General features: G+C 28.9%; 1 protein-coding gene across 3 annotated transcripts in view; it reads left to right on the top strand.

The window, feature by feature from the left end:
* The window catches only part of LOC111042529 (neuropeptide Y receptor type 2-like), a 156359-nt gene extending 137965 nt beyond the window's left edge, over nt 1-18394 (top strand). The window contains exons 7-8 of one of the 3 annotated variants that reach the window (XR_002605462.1): nt 3395-3436; nt 18130-18394. The gene's annotated coding sequence lies outside the window, so the exon portion shown is untranslated. Of the gene's footprint in view, nt 1-3394; nt 3437-17178; nt 17246-18129 lie in introns of those variants that run through there. The other 2 variants (XM_022327157.1, XM_022327158.1) reach the window with 2 other exon arrangements.
* The last annotated feature ends 503 nt before the right edge of the window (nt 18395-18897 follow it).

Below are 18897 nucleotides of genomic sequence, written 5' to 3'. Positions count from 1 at the left end.
GTTTTTGGCTTAAACCAAAAGTATAAATTTCGATTTTTGACGCATTTTAATATAATATGTATACAATTAGCTTGAGAGTATAAAACCTTGATATATTTGTACGCACGATAAAGTATTCATATAGAAAAATTATACTTGAACGGATATTATACAACAATAAAATTGAGATTATCATCTATCGTTGCTGCAAGGCACATCTTTCAAACATTAGTAGATATGCCGTTGAGTATAAATTCATAAGTAACAGATATCTGGCAAATATTGTTCTTAATTTTTATATTTAAATGTGTTAATGTTATTTAGAAAAAAAAATACTTTACTTTCTTATTTAAAAATATACCTAATTTTAGGTTACCTGGTAATTGTATACATAGTTGTAGATACAGCATAACTGCACATTACGAGGACGATTTTGAAAAAAATTCAGAGTGCATACAACATGCATGTCGTGTTCTAAGCGTGGATTAAGTTTTGATTACTGTGAACTTTAAAATGATAAAAAGGTACATTATTTTCAACACAGACCCATTTTATTTGTAAACCATTCATGTGAAAAAAACTTAATTTTCTTCCAAATAATTTTTTTGGGCTTGTTGATAAATTATAACTTGTATGGAAAAATATTCTTTTCAAACAGACATAAATGTGGGTCTTTTTCTCTAGTGTAGTATTATAGTACATAATATTATACATCATTAAATTAGTAGTCTGGGCAGATCATTTCGAATTGAATGCCGCAGTATATTTATATAGTGGATACTTGATTCGGCTTTCGGACAAAATTACTTATTATAATTCATATGTGAACAAAGTTATATCTTTATAATGTGTAACGGGTCGTCCCCACAACCGACACTACATCTACTTCCGACCGCACCGCAATAGGCAACGACCAACACTAATACGTTCGGATGACTGACCACACCAGTGGCGTATATACGATTAAATTTCGGGGGGAGGTTTTAGAAATCCTGAGTCGGAATTACAGTATAATTATTAATAATAATAATTCCACAAGACTTTTATTTTGGGGGGGGGGGGGGTGACCCTTCCATCCAAGCAAAAACATTACAATGATAGATAGGAAATGATGTACATTTCGCTTAAAAAAAAACATAAAGCATAAAATATAATAATCGATATGATACAAAAAGTCACGATTAACACCTAGCATTTTTTAGTTTGATTATTTGTCATACGTATAAATTTGAGAGCAACTACTATTTTATTGAGTAATGAATATATTCTTTCTAGAGTCCAACACATGCACATAAAATTGAACTATAATGTGAGTTTTGATGCTCAGAAGACAATAATTATTCCTGTTATGTGTATCCGATGTCCGGCGGCGTGGTGTATAGGCAATTTCACTACAGCTACGTGTTGGTGGCTCTCAAACGATACCTCAATGTTTGATACTAATAACTTTGTAAAGTAACACCACGCTTGGGGTTATGAGTATGAAATATTTCACATGACATTTTCACTTTAAAATATTGAAAAAAATATTTTTTTAATTTTTCTTCAAATATTGTGTTTTGTTTTTTTTTTTTTTGGTATATTTCATACAATCATCACTCGATGGTCAGACTGATTATTCATACTCGATTAGTGATTATCAATATTTAATTCCCGATCGCAATGTAGAAGAGATAAATACAAAAAAGACAATCATTATGTTATTTATACGATGCAAGCAATAATTCTATAACATTTTCCACTTGATATTTAAATATAAGTAGTGGTATGAAATTAACTCCCTACAAAAGTATTAGCTTAAAATTTTTTATTTTTCATTAAAATGAACAGTTTGTGAAAGTTTCATAAAATATTTCAAAAATGCATGATATATTAGAACCCTAAATTCTTGGTTATGCGTTATACCTATCGACCGTAATTATGTTTAGACTCGTGATGTGCAAATTAATTTCGTTCCGGATGCAAATATATAATATTTTTTGCTCGGCACAATATTGCGTGCAAAACATGGCAAGGCGAAATAAACCTATTTCCCATTTACCTGGAGCTTATCAAACGAAACAATCAAAAATCAAATCTCCTGTAATCATAAGTTGGATAACGCCGTGCATGCATTACGTACGGATGTTATAATATCCGTCGTCGGAGGAAGATAAGATGGAAAATTCGGAATAATATCCAAACTAAAAAAAAAAAAAAACCACCACCGTCATTTTGTAACTATTATTATTGTAATATAACCATTACTTACGAATTCGCCACACATTGTTCCTTCGGGCTATTACCCATCGTCGTAACGAGAATTCGGTACGCGAAAGACGTGCGAAGATATAATATATTAAATCCCGTACGATATTATACATGCGGATTATAGTATCGAGTGAGATTTTGGCATAAAAAGCGACCTCGGGGACTCTTATACTCGATTGAATAAGTGAACAGATAAATAATAAATGTACCTTCGGAAATGATTTTGATGTAAAACGAAACGTACACGGTATGTACATTAAAGAAAGTGACTACCATACATTCTTGTTTGATATATTCGAAAATCAATAAATTAGTGTGACCAAATCGTATTTCGTAAGTCATTGCCGCATTTCAGACCGCAATATTTTAATGTTGTACCAATAAGTGTACCTTCGTAAATCGTAACTTTATAATATGGAGATTGAACATGTTGGTCGAGGCGTTAGTCAATATACATGACATTATAAACGTTGTAATCAGAATAATTAATAATATGTCTATGGACTTATAGTACTATTTTTATGAGTTGTTATGTTACTTTATTTTATTATGTACAACCTAAAACTAATACAACCTGTAAGCTAATAACCTATGTAGTTGATGCTTAACTAATAATAAAAAAAAAAAATAAAAAATATCGTACTGTACATTTCATATAATATTTGAAAATTACAGTTTTTACTAATAAGTAATAATATTAGCCAACAAAACATGATTTGAAGTATTAGTGAATTTGCCTTGCAAAAAATGTTTGATAAATGTGTAACCTTATGCTTAAATTATATTGATATTGACATATTTTTTAATGTATTAATCACAATAGTTATTAATTTATGGTTATTTCAATCGGAAGTTTTTTTTTCTTGAACACATAGTCAATACAGCCCATTCATTTCGTCAACTATGATTAGATACAATAAATATTTATACAATATCACAATATTCGATAAATATCTCATACTATCAATCATATGATTACTGATAAACTTAGTCAGATAGAATTGTTTTTTTGTTGATGTAATTAAACTGATACCTATTTTGTAAAACAAAACAATAATTCAAATATATCAGGCAATATTTTCAAAATAGTTTTTGTTTTAAATTAATTATGTAATTTTTTTTTATTCTGTACCTCCGTGTCTGACTCTTTGTTCTATTCTTTCAGTCATCTCACCATGTGCTTAATAGATAGAGCTCAACTTTAATAGTGAGTAATAATGATATTATAACATTATAAGAATATTCTATACAGTATATCTATACGTACACTTTTTAATTTTGTTTTTCTTTGTAGAAAAAATCATCCATGATGGATATTATTCCAAATCTTTCATTTGCGGGATTGCTTTGTGATTAAAAAAAAAATTAAAAATATAATGACTAACAAAGTGACGATAAACCGTTTAATCTAAACAAAAAAAAAACACTTTTGATAAAATATTTAAATGATAACATATTTTTATGTGTAAAATAAATATAGGATTAAAACAAACGATACAATTTTTGAAAACGTAGAAGAAAGGAAATTAGTTTTAGTAAAAACTATAATTTATTCAAATAAAATATCAATTTTTGCTTGATTATTATTTGACGATAGAACCGCCGTGATTAAATTGAAATTTTCTCTTGGAGCAAAAAATCAATGTAGCCGTGATTATCGATTATATATACACGTTCAATGCAGAAGTACAAATTGTATTTTGACGGGCACTGGTAAGGTAATTGTGTACACATAATTATGACAATGGCCGCGGTGTGGTGAAAACAGTATCATATAATAGCATTTCCATATTATAATAGAATATTATGTTATTATAGTGTGCGGACGATCGGTAAAACTCAGCGATTGAAAATCGCACAGTCAAGAGAGTGCAATTAGGTCAGTCGACGAAGTTAACGTATATACACTACGCCAACGTCATATTACGTAACCACATTATAACATACTCGCAGAGTACACACAGACACCAAACTGGCATCGACGACACGTCTTTTGATTGGGAACTCATTTATTCTATAATTAAGTGGGAAGATCGATGACAAATTGGTATGCTCGCCGGCGGATACTTCAATGTGTATTCATCGAGCTTAAATCGCATCAGTCCTCGTATCGATCGGTTTTCGGAAGTGCACGGGACATAAGCAATAATGTTACAACTGTATTCAAGTCGTATACTAGGAACACTGCACCGACGGCAGGGTGATGGATTTTTACCATGGGCATCATTTACCGGTTTTGTGATATTTTAATTTATTGTTCGAGCGATCATATCGCGTTACATAACGGCTCCTCGCCAGGGTATTTCTATTACTGCAGTTCAGACGTTTACAGGGAGATTAATTTTATCGTGAACCACACAACCTATCCCAAGAAACACCCAACTGTTTTCTCTATCGGCATTTATTAAGAACATGTGGGTTACGGACTATAACACATATATCTACGATAGGTTATCAATGTATTTTTGATATTAAAATAGTATTAATGATAAAAAAAAAAATCAACATGACTTGTATTTTCTTAGATTTGACATGCGACTCCACCATAAAATAATTACACTATACTTGTACATTACGGGTGCGTGTAAGTATATCAATATAATAGCAGAGTGCTGAGATGGGTAACCGCTCCCGCCAACGCCATTAGACGACTACTATACAGTGTTAAATCGTGTAACCCTCAGCTCGGCGATCGCGGTGTACCTACCTGCTACCTGTTTCCGCCGACGTACGCCGCTCCGCGTTCAAACGAAACAAACGACTCGGTGGTTCGCTTTATCACTTAATTAGGCTACTGTCGTCGTGGTGAACAATAACCGCATTCATTCTGCCAGGTCGAGACCTCTGGCGGACCTTGAAAATACGACGGTGTGCCTTAAAGATGTGTCTTTACATAATGTATAGATATGGCGAGTGCATTTCGGCTTTCGAAAACTGTCGTTATTAATAATATAATGTGCCCCACAATCGTTGTTTTATAATATTACGCTCGCGACACGAACAGCAGACTATTTCGTTCATTTGTTCCGCGACGCATTGCCTATACCGTCGTCGACCGCGTTAAGTATTTCATTACACTTTTCGTGAGAGTAAATATCCAAACTCAACGATTAAAACAATTAATCTACGTCAATTTTGTGAGTATCGATATCGAGCACGTTATTGTGCCCACAACAGTTATGTAAAAACTTGGCTCCGCAATATTACAACAGTTCAATATCAATATGACATTATATAACGAGTGATTCTCAAAAACGGCACATCTCACTTGTTCAGATATTCATAGTCAAATCGTTGGGTTATGCAATGTTGATATGGATGACGTCGTCGTGAAGATTTGTACACTACGGAGTGTGGACTTATTGTTATGCGATTCCAAATCTGTCTCCATAAAAATCCTGCAACGTCTCATACGAATTGGGTAATAAGTGACTCTCTTAATATTACTCACACGCCCTCCACAACAGCTCACAAATATATTTTTAGTCGTGATGTAACTAATAAAAAAACGTTTAAGTATCTACCTACATCGTTCGAATTGCATAGTGTATTCATAAATGGCAAAGTTAAGATATTTCTCGCGTTTATATCATTATATGATATGCGAAGGAATAAATTCGTCTTTATAAAATTTTATTCGTCTGTAGCAAAAGTTTCAAAAACATTGTTTGAATGCCATTGTATTGAATATTATACGGCACCTATTTGTTTCTGAAACATGACATTTGACACAAAGTTCATTTGTATTCAAAATAATTAAACACATATAGTAGGTAATCATACTAACGTGCAATACCATTAAAATCAATAAACATAGATAAAATAATGAAAACTCGTTCAATATTTGACTCAATGAATAGGGCAGTGTTTTATGAAATATTATTGTTACAGAAAACAAAAACAAAAAATTCAGTAAATAAAAATCATAACAATACGATAAAATTCAATATTATTTATTACCGAATTAGTATCACAATGATAATCACATATTATTCAACTATTGTTGTTGTATGTTCTTAATAAAAATAATGAAACCCAAATAATTTATAACTGCTATACTAACAACTAACATATATATGCACATTGCATTAACTAACGTCTACCGCACAATACATTGTTCTATAAAATAATTTTTGTATTCTGCATGGTTTTTAAACATGGAAACAATTAGACTCAGGTGGGTAACAAAAAAAAATATTTTAATAATTGTATACAAATAATCGAAAGGGTTTTCAAACACTCATAATTGCTTCAAAAGCATTAGTTATGAATACCTGCTAAAACGTATTATTTAATTTAATCATGGTATTATATTTCATATAACTAACTAATTTGTATACGTACTTAATATACAGTGACAAATATTGTTATAATACTGTTCAAGACGTAAACACTCAGGAATTGTAAGAAAACGGGTTATATATGTATATAGTAGCAGAATACTTCCTCACTTTATAAATTTCATCTTTCTGTGAAGCGTACAATTAATTATGAAATTATTGGTTATGTTTTGGTGTCTGACAGCAAATTTCATGATAAAACGACTTATTAAAAAAACACTACTTATTAAAAAACTAAAATATAATCTTCAATCCGAATTCGAATTTCAAACCGTCTTCAAGTATACACTATTATAATACCTATGCATATAAACTTAAATAATAAATTACTTAACTTTGTTGAAATGTAATTATCTTGTAGTATTGAAAAGCTGACCCACAGATCAAAGCAAAACTTCTGTGCAATTCGTCATTAATGGTCTCATTGAAAAGTAAACGTCTATATCCAATTATGTTTACTTTGATTAGTTACGAGAGTTCATACAAATAATAAACTGATCTGTAGTATATTGTTTGACATAATACAGTTACAAAAAGGTAGTAAAATTAACAAGCAATTTGTAAATATTGTTCAGAATAATTTCTTCTCACATCCATTCTTCTTATTGGTCCTTTAACCTCGACATATCCAGAAATTTCATTAAAAGTTTCCCTAGATTAAGGACGGGACGTTAACTACTCCCTTAATGAATTTCCATAGTTTGAATTAGGCATTTACAATTATCTTGCATAAGTATGCACAAAATTCGAGCATTCATCAGTAATTGTATTAATAGTTTATTTATCTTTTCCCCCTTGACAAATTATACTATCGTTACTTTCTTTAATAAATCAATTTGTTTTTTATTTTTATTTTAATATTTTTGTTCAATAAGAGGTTATTTAAATATATGTTATCATTAAGTTAATTTTAAAGGTATAATATCGAACCAGAAGCTTGATAATTAACTGAACAAAAATGTAAAATATAATTATTTTAACCGAAATAACAAGCAATTCATAATTTCATTAGATTTTTGTCGGTTTTTTAAATAAAGTGCAAAATTTTATATTGCATATTTTATACTTGGATATTTATGTACAAACCATACCAATACAAAATGTTTACTGATTTTTATTTAAAACAAAAATTAATAAAAAACTGTATTTTTAAAATTTGTTATATTTCGATAGAATTGTACAGTATTACGTTATTTTATGTATTCTATATGATGAATAGTTAATAACATAACGTCAGTGAAAAACGAATAATGTCTAGTTGAAAAGTTTGATTATTGATCCCACAGTATACTATACTGCTACTAGTATATAATATATTATGATGACACCGAATTTTTTTAATTACTAACTAATTGATTCAAATTTTAATTTGATCTCTTATACTAATTTGATGAATACGCATAAAAAGCTTTTTTCCCATATCATTGACTAATAAGCCACAAGGGACAAAACTTAACATAATATTATATATATTTTTTTTTTAATTTAATAGCAAAGTTGACTCTAATATCATACGTTGAATATCAACTTCAAATAAACTTAATGAAATTATTATTTATTTTTTTTTATAATCAATGTATGTTAAGTTTTTATGGAAAAATTGTATAAAATTTAATGCGCTTAAAAGGGTAAAAACAATTTTTATATTAGCCTCGAATTTAAGAATATTACTTCAGATTAAATATTTCTTTTTAATTTAACTTGGAAATTTCAATGACTCCAATGAGTCAAAAGCAAATAAAATTTGAAAATATTTAATTATATTTTATGTATGTCTTAGTACAAGTACACAAACAAAAGCGCAGTGATATTATTCAAAACCAAATACTAATTTGATGATTCAAATATTTTTTCAATTATTCTTTTGTTAAAAACTTAATACCTATCGATGATTAAAAATAAAACAAAATAAAGTTAACACTTGCTTCTTTAAAGTGTACTTCGACATTGTTTCATTCATTGTAATAGATTCATTGAATACATAACTGTTCATTTAAATAATATCAAATTTCGTCAAAACCAGAACCTCCAAGTGTCTTAGTGAATTAAAAAAAATTATTTAAAATATAAACTATTTTTGATATTTTAATAAAACTGTAAAAACAACTGATAAACGCTATATATTGAATTGTCAAGCTTTTCGCCTTCAGAATTGAAGACAAAAAAAAAATTAGGTCTAAAATATTTCAGTATTTGGGAAATTATATTCAGTCTCAAAAAACTAAGACAAAAAAAATAAATAAAAAAATGTTTGCTAAAGGAAAGGTAAATATAATGAACAAAATATGTATAATAATTATGAAGATATTATTAATAATATTAGAATAAAAGACTTAAAATGATAAAAAAGATATCAGCTGAATTTTAAAGAAAAAACATGATTAAATAATTGCCAATAAAATAAGAGAAGAAAACTACAATTAAAATTCAGAAGTAGGGCCCTTTTTTGCTAAACGCATGAGGCAGGATAAAGGAGCAATGACTAAGTAGTAAAAGGAAGAAAATGGAACAAAAAATGAAAAGATCTTATGCAACGTGAAGGGACTAAGGCAATTAATTTCAGATAACAAAAAATTATGTTCTTGTATCGTTGGGACCTGGTCCTTATAATAGTTCTTGATAAATAAAATAAAATGAATATTATAAGGACGAGATAATCTTCTGTTGGTTTTAAAGAATTAAATTTGACTACATAATATCAACATTCTGATTAATGACCTTCATAATAACGTTTTTCGACTACATATTAACTAACGTCTAACAATATAATTAGAAATTTACAGAGTTTTAAACACTTCGAATGGTGAGTACTAAAAGTTTTATACTTGCTCGGTGCTCCAACTAATATATTATTTGATCGTTTACACTAGGCATTTATGGGATAAAAAAAACATTTTTATCTAATTATTTAATAAGGTGTACGTTTTTTAAACGCCCGTTCTTCTTAAATGAAGAATTTTAATTTTAAATATTATAAAATAAAAATTCTTTAAAGTAATTATAATATTTTTAAAAGACTTTTAATAACTACAAATTTAATCTAATAAAAATAAAAGAAAGTTAAAAAAAATGTTTAGTATTTTTAAACAAAAAAAAGTTGTTAAAGACAATATTTAAATGAAGACAAAACATCAAATGAGATAAAGCACAAACTCAAAAAGGATTATTAAGAAAGTGGTATTCATTTTTCTCTTTTTTAAAATAATTAATTTAAACAAAGGCGGTCTTTTAACAAAAACAATACAAAACCTTATTAATGGTAAATAAATATTTATAACTAGAAATGTACTAAACATTATTTAACTTAATTAACTGATGAATTTAATTGTGAGCAGTACTAAGTAATAAGTATATTAAAATGAATAAAATTAAAGACCGTAATTATATGTATAGTTTTCAAGTTTTTTACATTTTTACTGTTTACACATAGTATTAATAATAAATGAAATACAACTCTTGTAGATCCAACAGTATAATAAAGAAAGAAAATGTTTCTTCACTCAACACTTGTACGAGTATTTAAGAGCAGCAGCAAAAAAAATTATATTTACTCAACATCACTGTATAAAATTGTTGGATAAAATGAACAGCTTTCAAAAATACACAAACACATTTTTGAAAGGAACAAACATGAAAAGGCTATGTACACATAATAATTAATAATAGAAAAAAACGTGTTAAATAACCCATTTATAATATTAAATTACGTGTTTAGTCGTGCTACCTGTTGCGCTGTTCGCGGTCATTGGTGAGGTTAGTTAACAATATCTGTGTACCATATTTATGGTTTCTGGTTCAGTGAACTATATTATGTACTAGGGATTGGTTTGGTTAGCCAACTGTTAAACAAATTTATAATGTTTCAATATTTTGGTGGTCACATTGATGACACGTGAAATATCCCACAAATAAATAAAGGCAAACAAAAACTCACAAACGCACAGCACGCCTATTATATGATGACTTATGAGACTATATTATAATTTATAGGTTAAACAAAATGCTATAGTGGAAAATTCTATTTATTTACAAAAAAACTAATTCGACTTTATTAGCTTTCTGTGATTTTTACGTTAAATTAGTGATTGGAATAGTTATTTATAAACAAAACAGTAAAATATTTAAATAAAATATAGTAATTAATAAAGATAAGACATAAAAAAAATCAACAACAACAATAAGTCAATAACATTATATCACAGTAATATAATAACTAAATTAAAAAATGGTAGGACTAAATCAGTATCTTCTATAGAATTATCAAGATGAAAATCAAAGTCAAGTATACTATTGGAGAGCTTGGTCATATTATTTATATGCCTAGAGAAAATATAGTTTTGATAATGGTTCTTTTAAAAATAAAGTATCACAGTATCTGGTATTGAGGAATGGAACTCTAGATCCCATAAATAAATTAAGATAAATAACTGTACTTTAGTTGATTATTTAAAAGAATTACTATTAAAGAATTTTCAGTACAATGAATTCAAAAAAGGTCAACTAAAGGATATATACTAAAAGGATAAACTACTCATAAAGTCATAAAGTAAATTAGAACACTTTCCGATTTATTGACTTGTCCAAACTTCGAATAGTTCCATTAAACAGGGCTAAATGTCCAAACTAAACTAATCAATGCACAACAAAGAGAGTTTAAGCATCGTAGGCATATTGGTAAAATGTGAACAATTTCATTGCATAAGCCTACGATAACCGCATATAATTAGGTTTAAATTTTAAACACACCAGAAATATTATAAGTACTTACATTTCGCACAGAACTATTATTGTTTAAAAACCACATTATTAACTGAATTCAAAATATATCATTGATTTGCTACAGACATAGTGAGAATGTATCGCGACTTATGTTCGTTTATATTATATACATAAAATATATGCACAAAATTGTATTTAATTATAATATGTGATCACACCCATGCGGCCATGCGTGACAGTAATTCATATTAATCATATAAACAAAACCTCTTGGGTGTATCAATTATTAATCATTATTTATTTTACTTTTATTTTGCCGTTTCATTGCATTTAACACGTCTTGTTTCTGAATACAAATAATTTGAAGCATTTTGCATACGATATAATTATTATAGTTGTATACTCATAGAATTTTATTTAAATGAACGAAATGCCAAACACCAAACCTATCTTCAAACATTTAGTCATTTAAAATATAACGCAATAACTAATGAAAAATCAAATTTATTTTAGGCCATTTATTCAAGACAGTAGACAGTCTATTTTTATCAGTTACACTGCACGTTTCGAACTGTATTCAAATATGTTTTAAAATAATTACCATGTGTTTTTTTTATAGAATGGTTCTATCAACTTTAGCAACATATTATATCAGGACTCGTGCATAATATTGATTAAATAAATAATAAAAACCACTAATCATCATAAACCATTAAATATTCCATCATGGATGTTGCCATTTTTCATTCCACGGTGGTGTGATTTATAAATCAAAAAGTTCTATGAAAAATAACTACTTTCCCTCCACTTTCCAAGAACCTATTACTTTAGAAAAGTTCATCATTTTTTGTAATATTTATCATGATATACTTTTAAACTAAAACGACAATACATTTAAACCGTTTGAGATTCGCCAATAAATAAAACTGACTCGTGAAATCTCATTTTTTTTTTTGAATAAATCTATATGATTAATGTTTTAAGTGAACACAGCGAGAGACTGCTGACTGCTATTTATTGATGCGTGTACATGGTATCCAATATATAAGATATAAAATACAGCTCAATATTTTATATATATATAGGTTACTAAATAAAATACATAAATTGATATTGTATTTAGTAGTTAAACAGAATATATTAACAGAGGTGTTGGTTCAAAGCCAAAAATAGAGGAATGTGAATTGTCAATTTTCTTTTGATATGAACAATTCTGAATCAAAATGACTAGCGTGTATAGATATAAAAATGTGCAAGGTGAATGGAAGCTTTTCAGTATCTACCTAGATACCTCAATAAATATATATTTTATATCCAATGAAACTATTTCAATAGGTAACTTTAAATATGAACAATAAAAAAAATGTATGGCTGTATGGAGGTATGGAGTACAAATAATTCAATTTCAGTATATTAAATGAAAGAATTTATTGTAATGGAGTAACTAAATACGCATTATAAATCTATATTTTATATCTTGACTTTCAATAATATATATTAAAATAGATAAATTCAGAAAATAATGATCGCATAAGTTCCAGATTTCCAATGCGAAGCAATATTATTATTATCCTGTAAAGGTATACTGAGAATTGGAATAAGTATCTCCAATCGTATCTATGTATTCATTTTTTTATTTGGCAAACTTGATGACCAACGTTTAGAGTTATTATTATTATATATAATTCGAATTCAACGTATATACATTACCGCCATTTTTAAAATGTCGCTTGGAAAAAAAACAATATTTTACCATACTGCCATAAATAGCCAATATATGGGATACATTATATTCTCTGTGGCTTGGATGGATTTGAACGTGTCGTTCGAAGTCGAATCGGTGAAGGTTTTTCAATAATTTAAACACAAGTCACGATTGAACTAAAACTGTTTGAACAACTCATGCATACTCACGCGATCGCACGTACGCTTTCACTCGAAAATACATACGTCAGACATTGTTTTATGGTCAAGACACTCCGGTCTCTGTTTTTATTTGAAACAAACTACAGGTTATTGAATCTCCAGTATAGGTACTAGGATTCACACACAAGGCGTACTTGAAGACTTATTAATTAATTTTAGGTCGAAGGCCGTGTTTATTTTTACTGTTACTGCAGAGGATCTAGGGAGGATGGGAGTTAACCTCGTTTGATGCCCCATGTTCTTCGGAGAGGAAAAAATATCGGAGAAACACGGAAAAGCTCACTCTCCACGGGAATTTAATGCATGTATACTTATATCGATTTTTCGACCCGACACGCAAACCTTCCGAAACACAATTTCCCCCATTAACAACGGCTGTATAATATATATGTATACTTTAATATACATCTAAAACATGAAAGACACATTTGTTTGAGTAAGGAAAAGAGACAATTCTGCACTGAGAAACAATGGTAGGTGTAAATAAAAATTCCTACAAATCCTGTCGTCTGCTTTTCCCAGGCTAAAACATTTCAAAGACAGCCTGACCAACTATTATAATACATTGTAAATTACACAACACGATTACATATCAAATAACATACTACTATACTTTGTTTCACTACTTAAAGTATACGTACTTTTCTTTTACAAAAAACTGAATCTGTGAAGAAAAAAAATATTAACAAAAAACACAACAGTTTTGTTAATTTTATAAGACGGCGTCTTGTGTAGGCAATTTAATAGCATATGCGAGTAGTTTTTGAATATTGTTGTCATCGCATCGATCATAGTATTGTGCTTACTACCAAACTACTAGGTTATAAAATATCAATACACAATACATTTTTTTTATACTATAGGAATTTTTCTAATTGCAATTCTTTGTCCCAGCCATCTTGTACGGTGTATTTTAAACACAACAATGAAGTGAATATATTGTATAATAGACAAAAATAAAATATAAGTATTATATATTTGTGATAATTAAAAGTTTAAAGTTATAGATACGTGAACCAAAATGTGTGTAAATTAAAAAAAAAAAACCATAAAATGTGCACTATGTTGAGTGATATTATTTAAGACAAACGCGTATCTATAATTTAAATTACAATAACAACAATTATAATCAATCCTTTATTGTTAAATTAAAACGCGATCCTTACCACAAATTTATTAAATTATTATATAATATTATAATTATAACTTTAGCATATTACAAAATAAATAAATAAAAAATTTCATATATTCTACAACAAGTAATTTTTAAGTCTTATTATAATAATAAAATATAAGTAGGTCCTATATAATTGTTTTGAAGTAACAAAAGAATATTAATTGTACCTACAATAGTTATTAAATTATCTGGCCATGAAAACAAATGATATAGTATGCTAACAAGTAATAATTAACGTAATTTAAATGTAAATTTTTTCTTCACTCTAGCACAAATGTTGTTCAAAATTAAAATGACAAAAAAATGTATACATCTAACAATCTAGATGCTATATATTATATTTATTTTATACATTTTTAGAAAACTGTGCCTCTTACAATAGAGAACAAAATTAAAAACCTCACGAACAATTCAATAATTTCTATTGTGATCACTATAAACTTTAAATTTCTATAAGTTCTAAAAATATACACATCCTATAATTGGTTATTATTTTGTCCCTGTAATGATTTTCGAGTTTAATATTGAAATATAATATTAAGTATTTTAATTATGTCAAAGCAATAAACTCCACATTACGAATATGACACAGCTGTATATGGAGGTTCACTATGGGACGAGGACATAAAAAAATCCAAATATTACTGTTAAATATGCTAAAAAAATGAAACTATGACTGAGAAATATATTCAATTTACAGTATATTTTAATATTATTCAAATATTTTAATTAATCTTCAACTCATAAAGTTTAAGTGCAATAAATGCCGGTACAGTGAGTAAAGTATGATTTTTAAATATTATAAACAATTCCTTTTAATTAATTAATTAAATTGTTTAGAATCAATATTAAATTCCTTACCATGCAATAAATGTAATGTCCTAATATTATGTTTTAAATAATATACGTTTGTATCATTTAAAAAAAAAAAAAAACAAGTATTTACTTTGTATATTAAATTGGTGATTCATTAGATGATGATTATCTTTATAAATCTTATTATCTTCGTTAAAAATAGTTTATAGCGCAATATAGAATCTATCAGTTAAATTTAAAACATTATTAAAAGCCTAAATATAACAGCGTGGTCAGTATACATTAAAGTGTTAACATAACTGTTTATGATGCCGACTAAAAATTTGTATGATTATTTTAAGTTCGGATTTGGTATATATTAAAGGTTGGTATACTATAAGTAATAATTTCAACAGACTACTGAAATTTACTTTTTAACAAATCATGTAAAATATTATATTTATTTTGCAGAAAAATACAATTCTGATACATGTTTGTATATACTATTTATCGTCTAATGTTTACAGCTGACGAACTCATAGTAATTACGTCTTGAACGCATGTTCTCATTTTTAAATTCGTATTCGCAACATACGTACTTATTAATATACTTATTATACTGCACGTAAATGGCTTTTATCATATTTTATTGAGCACTGAGTTTACCGTATAATCTAATAAAAAACAAAACAAACAAAATTCGTATTTGACGAACTAACGAGGAAACGCGACACGCATTACAAACTATGTGAAAACACAGACAGCGGCAGTACCGGATGCTGAAACTCGGAGAGCGTTGGCGGCGACGACGGCGTCACTCTTATGTTTATCGTATATACACCCTAGGCGTGTATATATATATATTATTTTTTTTTTTTGGCAATAAAACGGGATTCTCAAATTGCCTTCGTCTTAATAAAATCACTTTATACCCCGCGTCGATACACCCCCGCAAGGATCTAAAATTGATATTTGTTTGCCGTCGGCACACACAGTAATATTATGTAATATATATATATATAATGTAATAACGTAAATAAGATGTATAATTTTACAGGTACGCAGTGGCGTAGTGTGAGTTTTGTACACAAACGTGTTCCACGGTCCCTATCTGCAGCACCAATTTCCGCGAATGAAAATAATTATTATAAATCTACGCGGCACCCGTTTACTGAGCGCGCATGATAATAATGACGCGCAGAAATATGATATTATGTATTGTATATGATATAATTATTGCGAGTCGAAATCGATTTGACCGAAAAACCCGGCGGGGAAGCAAACTTTGCGATCGTCGTCGTCGTCGTCGCCGTCGCCGTATGCACGACCCGCGGTCATAACGAGAACAAAGCCCAGGGGTCCAAAAGTGACCGATATCGTTCGGTAATGGCGAAATCTACAGGATTACGGTAATCCGTACACTTTATAATGTACCTACGTATTATATTATACGGTTGTGTTTCGTGCAGCCGCGTGTTTTGCATAATATCGATTGTCGCGAAATCTGAGTAGGTATATCTGTGCGATTCCGACGACTACGCCGGGCGAGCACGGTGCATAATAATAATAATAATAATAATAATAATAATATAAGCCCACCCACTTTACACACAAATCGCACGACCGTTTCGTCGCAGAAGGGACGCAAGCCCCGTTCGTTTTATGTAATTTTTTGCACCCGGTAAATTATTTTAATTATTTTTTCCCGACAGTATTATACTGCTGCAGCGGTTACCATGGCGATCGGACCGTCAAACAATAACAAAGATAATCGGTACATTCAGGTATACGGTTATTGGGTTCTATATCGATTTGTCGTTATTCCGTTAAATAGATTATTTTTTTAACGATTTCACCTGCCGGACAATGCCGATTGCCGAAAACCGCCGAAATCATAATAATACGATCCAAAATGTTTTTGCTCGCGGAAAATAATTTTTTTCCACGCTCGCGTTATGCTAATGCCACTATATACATGATGTTTTATTTCAGATCGTTTGTTCACGCGTGGAAACGTACATTCGGACGGCTTGTGTTAAGCAAAAAGTATTATTATCCGGTGTGTATTATTCGCGGGTACTTAGGCCCACGATCCAAACAAAAGGACCGCGCCACAATGATAATAAAATATAAATACAAATGTTGCAACAAATTACGCTCTCGTTGCCGTCAGCGGTTGGCAGAGGGGCCAACCCCCCTTAGTCCATACTCCCCCCCCCTACCACGACCACCGTTAAGAACGGCCGAGAACAGTGGCTATTATTCAAAGAAAATCCATTCCAGGCCAAACCTATGAAATGAAAACAAATACTAAGATTTCCGAGCAAACAATGGACTCGCATTAGAAAAATTAATAAATAATGTCGAATGATACTTGCGCGGCCGCCTCGAGTATATTCTGACCAGGGATTATCCGGTTTTTGTAGCAGTAAAGAATTGATAAATTATAATAACGTCCCAAAGTTACAATATATAAATTGGACAAGTTTTCATTCCGACATTTGAACAAATGAACAAATGAACAAATGTTCAGTGTGACCGATCGAAAGTAAAATAGCAAAATTGATTATAATATTGAGGTATCAACTCTTACCTACTAATTAACTATTTAATCAATAAATTGTTTTTTATTGACTTACAAATAAAGTTCCTAGCACTGTAAACACTACGAGTAAAATATACAAAGACTATTATTATGAAACCCATGCGATTTAGAGTTTCATCGATTAAATAATATTTATAGAAAACCTATTAAAATATTACTTTATTAAAGCACTCGATAATAAAAGTTCAACGTATTTCATTGTCTCAATCAATATTTATTTTATACGAGAACGTGGAACTTTTAAAGTATAAATGTTATATAAGATTATAACCAAATGAAAAAAGTTTTCGTACGTTCTATGGTTATTTTCAAATTGATTGTGGTTTTTTTTTTTTCAGAACATTTATCAAGACACTAATGATGGTTCAATACGATTGCAATTTCCGCCACAAACTACTTTACGCCTAGCCCAAAAATATAAGACTAATAGTTGCCTAAGAAACATTATATAGATGTAATTAAAATGTTAATACTAAATTTATTATCCATAATTCTTATCCAATATTATATTAAAGTGTAATAAGTATAGCGTTTGGATCAATTAACTGTGCGTGTGATGTGTATAAACAAAAGTGTATTTATTACCACTTTCTACCAATTTAATAATATTATAGGTAACGTTGTGTATACATATATATATATATATATATTATATTACTATTATTCTTCATAACCAAACGATGTGTATGGTAAATTAAAATGTTAATAATTTTACTATAGTTATGTGCTTTTAAAATATTCATATAGTTGTAGTGTTAAGATCTAATATTGTTCAAACGTATTCGTATGAATATAATATATAATGTTATTATATAGGTACCTAGCGTAAATAAGAGAAAAATAACGATAAACTTAAGTGTAAGTTGTAACTATGTGTTTAAGATAATTTTAAGCAAAACATTACTGTTGTAGTGTAATGTGATTGGACTTTTGTTTTATATTTCTTAATTTTTGTTACCTTATATGTTTGTGCCACGCAATTCATGTAATGAGCCCACATGTTTTGTGTCGTACAAACTATTGTTGATTAATATAATTTTTCCTCCGCCTTTTTTTTTTTTTTTTCAAGCACGGCAATGTAACCATGTTTTTTATATATACAAAAT

This window comes from Myzus persicae, unplaced genomic scaffold, assembly GCF_001856785.1.
Source record: "Myzus persicae strain clone G006 unplaced genomic scaffold, MPER_G0061.0, whole genome shotgun sequence".
Classification (NCBI taxonomy): domain Eukaryota; kingdom Metazoa; phylum Arthropoda; class Insecta; order Hemiptera; family Aphididae; genus Myzus; species Myzus persicae.
Note: the sequence above shows the minus strand (reverse complement) of the source record. Positions and strands in the feature narration are given on the sequence as shown.